An 11290-nucleotide genomic window follows, 5' to 3' on the forward strand; every position below is an offset into this window, starting at 1 on the left:
ATACATATTTCATTGTCATTTCATATCGAGAATGCCCGAAAAATGAATAATACAGCTATCCTACGGTTTTCTATGGCGAGGAATTCATTTATGACATTATTTTTCCATTTTAACCAATGCAGTCGCTGTAATTAGCATAATTAGCATAATCAACCTAATGCACTAATTAACATATACATATAGATTTATTTGTCCATAAGTACCGTACTACAACAGCCTGAAAACATAAACAATACAGCTATTCTATGGTATTATTCTATGAGGAATTCTTTTGTGAAATTATTTTTCCCGTTTAACAAATGTTATTGTTTTAATTAGCGTAATTAGCATAATGCGCTAATTATCTTATGAGCAATATTTTACATATGAATATATATTCCTTTGTCATTTTATATCAAGAATGCCCGAAAACATGAATAGTACAGCTATCCGATGATTTCCTGTGACTAGGAATTCACTTATGACATCATTTTTAAATTTTTACCAATATGATTTTTGTAATTACCATAATGCACTAATTAACATATATGTGCAATATGTATATGTATATAAATATATATAGATATATATTCCTTTGTCATTTTATATTGAGAAAGCCTGAAAACAAACAATTACAGTTATCCAATGGTTTTCTATGATGAAGAATTCCTTTTGTGACATTATTTTCCCCGTTTAACAAATGTTATTGTGTAATTAGTGCAATCAGTATACTGCCCTAATTAACATAATTAACGATTTAATTGCATATATATATATATATATATATATATATATATATATATATATAATCCTTTGTCATTTCATATCAAAAAAATGCCCGAAAACATGAATAATACAGCTATTTCATAGTTTTCTATGTCGAGAAATTCATTTATGATATCGTATTTCACTTCAAACAATGTTAATGGTGTAATTAGCTTAATTGACAACGAAATATATGTATTGCACCTGTATTTTAATTACCACTAACCATAGGATAGCTGTATTTTTCATGTTTTCAGGCACACTCGATATAAACTAACATAGAAAAATGAAAAAAATGAAAATCCATAATTTATTGTTCGAAATACATGAAATGAATATTACTCCTTAATTTGCTTTGCCAAATTGATCGTGGGCCCGGCAGCCGCTGAGCAGGGTCCAGATCGACGAGGCTCTTTCCCTTTAATCGTTGAACGTCAAACAGGGTAGCAGCAACTCCCATCTTTTAACGTCTTTTGGTCTGACGCGGCCGGGGTTTGAACCCCCGACCTCCCGGTTGTGAGACGGACGCTCTACCAAATGAGCCAACACACTGGTCATATGAAAGTATACTTTTTTTTTTTTTTATTTAAGTTTTTATTGAAATAAATCATAACAATCACAATATATACAAATGATTAGCATGATAAATAAGCATAAGATCATGAAACATTACAATAAGAAAAAGGCAGATATAAGATTATAATTATCTAAAAGTTTTCAAGAGGGAAGCGCCGAGATAGAAAAAAAGACCGCCCTGAAGAAAAGGAGAACAGAAGCCAAAAAAGGGAATCGGACTAGAATGAGGACAGGCAGCTGAAGGATCCCCGCCCCAATTCTCTCTCTCTCTCTCTCTGCCCCCTTTCACTCTTCCTTCACTCGTACACACACACACACATTAGAACATTATCCCCGTACAAACACAAATATCTTTGCCCTCCATCCTGCATACGACACACACACAAACACACCCTTGTTATAAAGAAAAAGGGGAGGAAACCCTCAGCCACGTGGCTCCATCCAATCCAAGATCCTGCCAAATATGGACCATCAACGTCATAAATTTGGAAACACTTTGCAAGTTCGAGAAAAAGGTCAGGAGGTCAAACATTCTCCAGAATACGCTTGCATAAATTAAGTCTCGGAGGTCGCCCTTGAAAGTACATACACGTGTAAATAGTATACGGACGAATTAAGCGGTACATTGTACTATGCAAAAGATAACAGCTCAAAGATAAACATGATTTCCTTCATATAAAAATAATGTACAAACAATAATCACTATATCATCATACAGTGGCAGTATGAATTTTAACTTAGAGATTATTAGGTAAGGGGAACAATATGGGTATCAATAATCTATAAACAAAAAAAGAGAAAAATAGAATTTAGATATCAGAATCGTGGGTCACAGGAATAAATACAGAGGTTGGCATGGACAGTTCTCCAAGAAACTTCTGTAATGTAGAGTAATACCATGGTCACATTTGTTCTACGGCGGCCGTACGGCGAGTCGAAAACAGTCGTTTATTAATTTTAATTCAAACCACCTATATGTAGCTGTTACAAAAAAGTGTTAAAACGGCTGTTTTCGACTCGCCGTACGGCCGCCGTAGAACAAATGTGACCATGGTATTAACAATGCAGCTTGATCAAGTATACACGCAAGAATGATACACACCCTTAAAGGTCGAAACGCCATTTCTTAAAATGACTATGCAGTCTATTTTTCTTTTTAGCTAAAAGATATTCAATTTCTTTTTGTTTTTTAACAACAGATTTAAATGAAATAAAATTTGGATGAATATTTCTAAACTTGCAGGAATAAATATGATATTTCAAAAGTAAAAATAAATATGAAATAAATCTGTCAGTGCTGATGCCAAAAAGCATTTCAAAGTTAGTTACAGACAAGTTCGATTTCAATTTATGTGAGATAACAGTGATAAGGTTATGCCAAATAGGAGTAATCTTTTCACATTCACAGAATATATGGATTAAGGTTTCTTCCTTCTTTCCACAGAAATAGCAGTCAGGAGAATCTTTCCTCTTGATCTTAAATAGGAAACTGTTGACTGCAATAGTTTTATGAAAAATTTTAAAATAAAAAGACCTTAATTTAGTGTCAATAGTACAAAAGAAATTGGTGTAATGAATCTTTTCCCAGCTAATATCAACAGGTAACAGTAAATTATCATTCCAGTATGCATATTTCTTAATTGGAACATGGGGGCTAAGTAGGATGTTGTAAACACTCTTAGGAACCTTTTTGTACTGTAACAAATTAAACACAATAGTATCATGAACACCAATAATGTCAACATCAAATTCCACCAACCAGCTCTCTGGGATATTTTTCATCAAAAAATTAAACTTTCTTCTATCTCTCAAGGATATACCAAAATCAAGTACCAATTCTTCGAAAAGTTTATGTCCAGGTAAAGGAGGATTAAACAAATCTGAAATTGTAAGGATGTTTTTATTAAACCACTCTTCATAATAAAAATAAGGATTTGATTTTGAACGAATTAATTTGTTATACCATAATGACTGACATGCACTTAGTTCTGAAAATTTGTGACCATAAAATTCCTTAGTGGCTTCTTCTCTGTAAAAATACCATGAACGTAAAGAATCAGCCAATTGAGTATTGCCAAGAGAGTTCAAAACACACTCTGGTGCATTACATTTCCACAAAAGAGAAACATCTTGATTAAACTTTTCCAAAAAGGTTAACTCAATTTTCTTCCAGGGAGCATCAAAATTTTCATCAAGAAGGTTTCTAACCCAAGTCAATTTCTGGGAAATGGCGAATAATAAAGGATCAATCATTTTAAGACCAGCATTTCTATACTCATTACACATAACTTTTCTCTGCACTCTATCCCTACCTCCACTCCAAATAAACTTGTAAAAAATCTTGTTCAACTCTAAGAAAAAGGAGCGAGGTATTTTTATACAAAGAACTGAGAAAAGATAAATCAATTGTGGCAATACAAGAGTTTTGATTACACAAATTTTGCCTATTAAAGAGAGATTTCTCATCCGCCAACAATTTACAGTATTTTCTATTTTTTTCAATCTTTCTTTGTAATTCAAACAATACAAGAGACTTAAGTTTAATGAAAAGTGTACACCTAGACATTTGAATTGAGTAGTTTTCCATGAAACACCCTGGTTAGAATAAGGAAAATTTTGGCATCCTTTTTTAGATCCAATCCAGACCGCCTCTGTTTTACTAAAGTTTATTTTACAACCAGAGTATTTACCAAAATTTGACAAGACATCAAAGAGCTTGGAAAATGAATTATTTGAGCCATCTAAAAAACAAACTGAATCATCTGCAAATAAAGAGATTTTAACTTCAGAATTATTCTGCAAGGGGATACCTTTAATTTGATCATTTTGACGAATAGAAAGAGCCATTATCTCAATAACCAATAAAAACAAATATGGGGAAATTGGGCAACCCTGAAAAATTCCTCTCCTCATAGAAATACGATTAGTTAAGAAACCATTATTCAAAACATAACTTTGACGAGAAGAATACAAGGTTTTTATTGAATCAATAAAATTTGTGCCAAAATTAAATTGTTTCAAAGTTTGAAATAGAAAATTATGAAAAACACTATCAAATGCTTTCTCGATATCGAGTAACAAAATAGTTCCAGGGATATCATTAAAATCAGTATATTCAATAATGTCCAAAATAAAACGAATATTATGCCCAATATTTCTTCCCTTCATAAAACCAGATTGGGCATTGTGTATAAGGGAGTGTAAAGAACGCTTCAAACGAGTTGCTATACATTTGGCTAAAATTTTGTAATCTGTGGTTAATAATGTGATAGGTCGATAATTCTTTATGAACAAAGGATCTTTATCTTTTTTAGGGAGAAGGGTTATAACTCCATTTCGTTGAGAAGACGACATAACACCATTCTTTAATGAGAATTGGAAGGAATCAATTAACATATCGCATATATCATTCCAAAATACAATGTAGAATTCAACTGGCAGGCCATCTAACCCTGGGGTTTTGTTCATTTTCATTGCTTTAACTGCATTATACAATTCACTTTTGGTAAGAGGTGTTTCCATCAACTTCTTATCTTCCTCAGAGAGTTTTGGAACTGAAATATTAGCAAAAATTGCCTCATTAAAATCATCATCATCTACACCTGAATTATTATCTGGTAATGAATATAAGTTGGCATAAAAATCATGTATACATTCTAAGATCTTTGTGGAATTAGTAATCAAGTTTTCCTCATTATCATTAAGCCTATTTATATTTTTCCTCTGCCAGGATCTGTTTTCCAAATTACAAAAATATTTGCTACTTTTCTCACCTTCTTCTAACCATCTAACTTTAGATCTGATAATCAAACCTTTAGTTTCAAACTCATATACCTTATCCAATTTATCTTCAAGTTCCTCCAATTGTGAAAACAAGGGGTCACCAGCTACATATACATTATTTGATAATTGTATCTTAATTTTATCAATATCAGCCAATAATTTATTTTTTTCCGAATTTCTTTGTTTTTTCATACGTGTTGAGTATTCTATACAGACTCCTGTAATGAAACATTTAAAGGTATCCCAGATAATGTTGTTGTTACATTGAGTGTCTTGATGAATAATTTTAAATTCCTTAATTTTATCCTTAACTAAATTAATAAATTCAGTATCAAAGTGTAAATAATGGGTATTGAGTTTCCAACACTGAAAACCTAAACTAGTCCAGCGGAGGCTCGACTAGGCTTTTACTAGTCTGGCATGTTAGTCGAGGCTGCTGGACTAGGAAAACCCCGAATTTGAAACTAGTCCAGCCTCTAAGACAAGCTTTCGGCCTGCTGGACTAGCTTGAAATTAGTCGAAATTGCTCGACTAATGTCCTTTTCGGTGCTGGACTAGTTTAGAGACGGACTAACTCTTGGCTTGTCAAGCAGGACGGACTAGTTTATCGCTTGTCAATCGAGACAGACTAGCTTTTAGCTTGTCAGACAAGACGAACTAGTGTGTAACTTGTCAAGCCAGATTGACTAGCTTCTGGCTTGTCAAGCAGGACTGACGAGTTTAAGGCTTGTCATTCGAGACAGACTAGCATTTAGCTTGTCAGACAGGACGGACTAGCTTGTAGCTTGTCAAGCCAGACTGACTAGCTTCGGGCTTGTCAAGCAGGGCGGACTAGTTTATGACTTGTCAATCTAGACAGACTAGCTTTGAGTTTGTCAAGCAGTACACTAGTTTCAGTCTTGTAAATCGAGATAATAGGTTTCCTGCTTGTCTTAATAGCGAAAAAGTTTTTCCAGCCTGGCTTGTCGAATTTGAGGCAATTCATGTCAGATGCTGATAAAGATAGCTTTTACAATTCTTTTTTTAAACTAAAGTATGTTTGGCTTCACCACGAAAATGAAGAAAGCTCTTGGATATACCATTGTCCTCTATTGTTATTCCTGCATTAAGATTAGTACGCCTAAATCGTATAGTTATTAGAAAAGATTAGGTATTTTTAGCACTTTCACAGAATAAATAATTATCGCGGTTATATTGAAAAATCTGCAGCGCAAAGTACGACACGGAGCTTGATTCAAGACATCTGTTGAATAATGCAAAAAGTTCTAAAATATCAATGATTATCATGAAAGCCAAAAAAAAAAAAGATTGGATGAAAGATGAGCAACATGCAATTAATGTTCTGATTCTTTCAAGATGTTGCCTATAGGCATATTTAACCCATGTCCCACAATCAGTGTTTACAGGTAGGCCTAACTGGAATCTGAGCCTGTGCATTGAATTACCCGAAAAGCAAACACATGCATTATTGTCAACATGCAGTAGCACTGAGCACTACAAAGAAGTTGCTTATTTGGATACAAAGACCAATCCTAAGCCAGCTTTTGCTTCAGTTGGAAATTGCCCGCTCAAATTAACGCTTTCACAAACAATGCATCATTTGGGTCATCATTTCGCTGTGTGATACGATCAGGGAAGCAAGTCTGAAGTTATTCTACTGAAAGCCTGTATCTTTTGCCTGTTTTCAAGAATCAGTCGAACCATATCGAAAAATTCAAAGTAAGTACGATTTTCCTCCTTTTTAAAGATTAAAATCGATATCATGCATGATCCTAAAGAGACAAATCTGGGAGAGGACGAAGAGCATATTAGGCACAGAAAGTCACTGCCCAGTTTCCAATATAAGTGAAGTGTGTTAGTGGAGTGAGAATTTTCGTATTCTTAGGAGAGTACATCATAGTGCAGATAACTTCGGCTGGGTGTTTTCGGTTATATTTTTTGACTCTGCACTATTAAATAGGCGTTAAATCGATTTGTGGAACCTTTGAAATTAACTTTAGTATCAGGAATGCATCTTTTTTGAAGGAAATTCAAAATTATGTCATACATACTTAGCCCAAGTTATTTGAGATTGTTGTGTTTTCTACATGTAGGAAAGGAAATTCTTTGTGTGTCCTTAATTTTGTAAGATTAGATATGTAATTGTGAGAATAATTATAACTATTCAGTAGTATAAATGTTTTTATATTTTATTTGTGATTTCTGGAATATTAAGTAGGCTTATATAATTTGCATAATAATTTTCCATTATAGGTGGATCTTTGTATTTGTAAAGCAGTCTTTAAATGGAATGTTTTACACGTTGAATTCCCCCATTGTCAGTTCGATTGTATTGATTTTGATACTTTTATACTTGTACCACCATAAGTTTGGAAAGAAATCTTAACAAGAAAAATTCTTTATTCAGAATCTCACTAAAAACAATTGAAATTGGAGCCTACTGTAGGCAGTGTTGAGAATTAACTATGTCCATTATTAGGCTAATGTTCAAGAAGAATTGGCTTTTATAAATGAACTGATGCAAGTAGATGAAAATCGACAGGTTTATCCCTTCTTTACATAACCCACGAATTTAAAAGATCCCAAGCAAAAAAATTAATGTTTATATGTTGCTAATGAAGATGGCGAACTGCAGGAGCTAATTAATCATATTGTTTATCACATAAAAAAAACAACCCAATAAGACGCACTGATTCTATGATAAAACGATGATGATGATATTTTTTTTACACAACTATCTACAGATATGGGTCGTCTACAGAATAAAGAAATATGGCATATGCCGATCATTGAAAATGGGTCCGCTGAAATCTTCTATAACTCATCGATTAAATTTAGGAATGGCAAGAAGAAGCATACCAATCATCTGTGACTATAGACGATAGAGGTCAGGAAGAAAGAGAAGGTGAGGAAGTGCTTCTATGCTTATCTGCTGCTTTCAAACGATTTACATTTTAAAAGAATATAGGCAGAATAAAAAAAACATTATAAACGATTAATTACTGACAAGTTGACCATTATCATTATACCATTGATGATACTGTACAAAACAATGTTTCACTGTTGGTCTTAATTGTGTAAAGGAGCTGCATGTCATGAGCTGTTTTTATTGTTTATTGTACCTGACATATTCTGCATCGATTGATAAAGACAGATGAAGTGAATATAATAATTGAACATCTGTTCTCCTTTTTCATTTAAACATTCTAGAAGCAATGACGAAAGCAGTAGGCCCATCCTTGGTAACAACATGACTTCTTCAGGGAAAGTTTAATGATCTCTTTGTGTCACCAGAACTGAGGTTAGTTAAATTTCAATGAGTAATGTTTTGCTTTCCTTTACATTTGCTTAATATTGATATGATTTAACAAACATGAAATATTGTGAAATTTCTGATAAAGTCCCTTCCTCATTTAACATCGAACTCCCATGCTCTCTTCCATTTTAAATAAATACACTCTTATGTAAACATTAGTCACATTAGTCTTTAGGATTTGGTATGTTTATAATGAAATAGCTATGAGGCAATTGTTTTAAGGGGATTTCTCCACAAGTATCAGATTGTATGAAAAACTATTCATGGTCCATGTAATTATGACGTAAGATACAGGGGCCATCATTTAAAGGCAATTCTATGACAATTATGATTTTTTTTTTATAACAAAAAATACATTTATATACCATTACTATGATTTTCGTATAGTGGTGGCTTCCTCGCCAGCACTTGCTGCTAACTTTGAATAATATTCATTTCATCCTCCTGATTCTCCAATTGTTTCTATCACTCTAATTGTCATTTCTATCTTCTGTTTTATTATTTATCTGGAATGTCACAGAATCCCGTACACATCCAGACGGACACGGAACACAATCCTCACCATCACCACATCACTCGACCTTCTGTCAGAGGACACGATGTCGATCTCTTCGTTTTATATCTTCTATTTTCAATATCCCACTTGCCTAGTAAGACTCTCATATTTATTCAAAAGATCTTATTAGATATTCAGGATGGAGACAACATTCCATACACGGCCATATTTGAATTTTAAAAAATCAAACATGCAGTGAGTTAAGATAATTAAGCTTCTTTATCTATCTGTGTTAATTCTTTATTGCTGAAATCTAGTATAATCAACACTCCAGTGTCCTAATAACTTTGGTTAAGGTTTGTTCCATAACAATATCAGAATTATCTTAAATCTGTATATTATAAAATGTTGGTTTTCACAATTTCAAATCTAAATAGTGCTTTCTTAATCAGATGCCAAGTATATTATTGGATGTTCTGGGTATACATATGACTAAGTTTGAAAAAGTTTCTTTTTGTATAATCAACAAATGCAAATGTTTGTGTTATGACATTACAGAGCAAAATATTTAGTTCTTTCATAATGCATTAGGATTTATTTGGACAGAAACAGTTCGTACATACAAAATTCTCTAATTTGTATTATCTACATATCACCCTTTTCACAAAGGAATTTATCTGACTATTTGTATTATGGATTTTTTCATCATTCTGTCACTCGAGTACAAACCAAAATTTTTCCCTATATACCTTGAATTTGTATCAAAATTATTGTTTTGATATTTTCATGAGGATCATAATAACATATACTGATACTGCAATGTACAAAACTCTACATCGAACAAAAGTAAGCCAAATATACTTCCAGAAATAATGAAGTTGTCAAATGTATATTTTTATATTTGAAGTCCTTCAATTGAATATCAACCTACATTCACCTATTGCCATATTGTTTTCAACAAAATATACATGTATTCCCTGTATCGAGAAGGAAATCTAATTAATGATTATAATTACAATTTTGATAATTTTCTTTGATTTTTTATGCGAATTCATTTTGATTTACTTTTTTCTGCCATGATTGTATTTAGTGTATATAAATATGCAATATTTTTAACGCTTTTCTAATGTTTTCAAGTTCAGGCCTGTCTCGAGTGGGGTTTCCTCTGGAATGTACATGCAAACTATGCTAAGTGTATTGATTTTGAATATTTAGTATATAATGCTTTATTCGTTTCTTTCCTCTGTTACTTGTTTTACCGGTTTTTTTTAATCTACGATTTATTCTAAAATATGTACATTTTCTATTACTTTCTTTTGTAATATATTTTGAAAAGATTTTTTTATCTCATTACATAAATTGAAAGAAAGAATTTGAATATGATGGTTTACATAACCTTGTTAAAAGAAAAACAAATCGTCAAATAATCGTAGTATGAAGTGCGCATTAAACTGCACTTCCTAAATAATGTTATGTTTAAATCTAGAAGGAACATCTTCATTTGGAAAAGTAAATAGGTTATAGATTTTGCATATATGTTTGGAAGTTTAATTTCATTAGCAGTCAGATGAAATAAGGTTGATATTATTTTCTTGTGAACAAATAACAAATTCAAAACATTTTATTGTAAAGAATGCATTTATTAATGAATACTGTCAAGGAGGTATTTTTTCTATTTTAATAGTGAGGAATAATTTGTCTAAAATTTGGTATATGCTCTAGCCCATCTGGATGCCATTACTTTGATGATGTGATATTACTTTTCATGTCTTGGAAATATATGATATTTGGATAATAAAACTGTATTGTTACTGCAAATGAATTTACAAATTTTCTTGATTTCATATTTTGTTCCTCGAAAATATTTTCATTTGTAATTTAGCGATGTCTAGCAACGTGGTGGGAACGTCTGAAGGCGCGGCTAGGTTTTCTGGATCATTTCATGGCCATGATGGCTAGTCCGTCAAGTTAGTCCTTCATGTTAGTAATGCAACCTAGTCCAGCTTGACGTACCAAAACATGCTAGTTCAGCAAACTAGTCCAGCTTGATGGACTAACATCAGGTTAGTCCAGCAGCAAGACTAACTTGAAGTTAGTCCAAGTGGGCACCATTTGGACCAACTTAAAACTAGTCAATAACTAGTCGAGCGACTAGCTATATGTTAGTCCAGCTCGCTGGACTAACCAATAACTAGTCGCTGGACTAGCATCAAACTAGTCGGGCTTGCATGACTAACGTTAAACTGGTCACTTGACTAGGAACATGCTAGTCAGCCGACTGATGAAAGGCTAGTCATGCAAGAAGGACTAAGCAAAACTAGTCCATCATGCTAGTCCAGCAAAGCAGACTAACTTAAAGTTAGTCCAGGTGGGCA

The 11290-nt window shown here is 32.8% G+C and overlaps 1 long non-coding RNA gene across 1 annotated transcript; it reads left to right on the plus strand.

The window, feature by feature from the left end:
- Nucleotides 1-6358: 6358 nt before the first annotated feature.
- LOC121405591 lies at nt 6359-10723 on the plus strand. Its single transcript, XR_005968655.1, has 4 exons — nt 6359-6822; nt 7942-8008; nt 8314-8404; nt 8940-10723. It is a non-coding gene; the product is annotated as an uncharacterized LOC121405591 (long non-coding RNA).
- Nucleotides 10724-11290: the final 567 nt, after the last annotated feature.

The sequence above is a fragment of the Lytechinus variegatus genome, chromosome 18 (assembly GCF_018143015.1).
Source record: "Lytechinus variegatus isolate NC3 chromosome 18, Lvar_3.0, whole genome shotgun sequence".
Lineage (NCBI taxonomy): Eukaryota > Metazoa > Echinodermata > Echinoidea > Temnopleuroida > Toxopneustidae > Lytechinus > Lytechinus variegatus.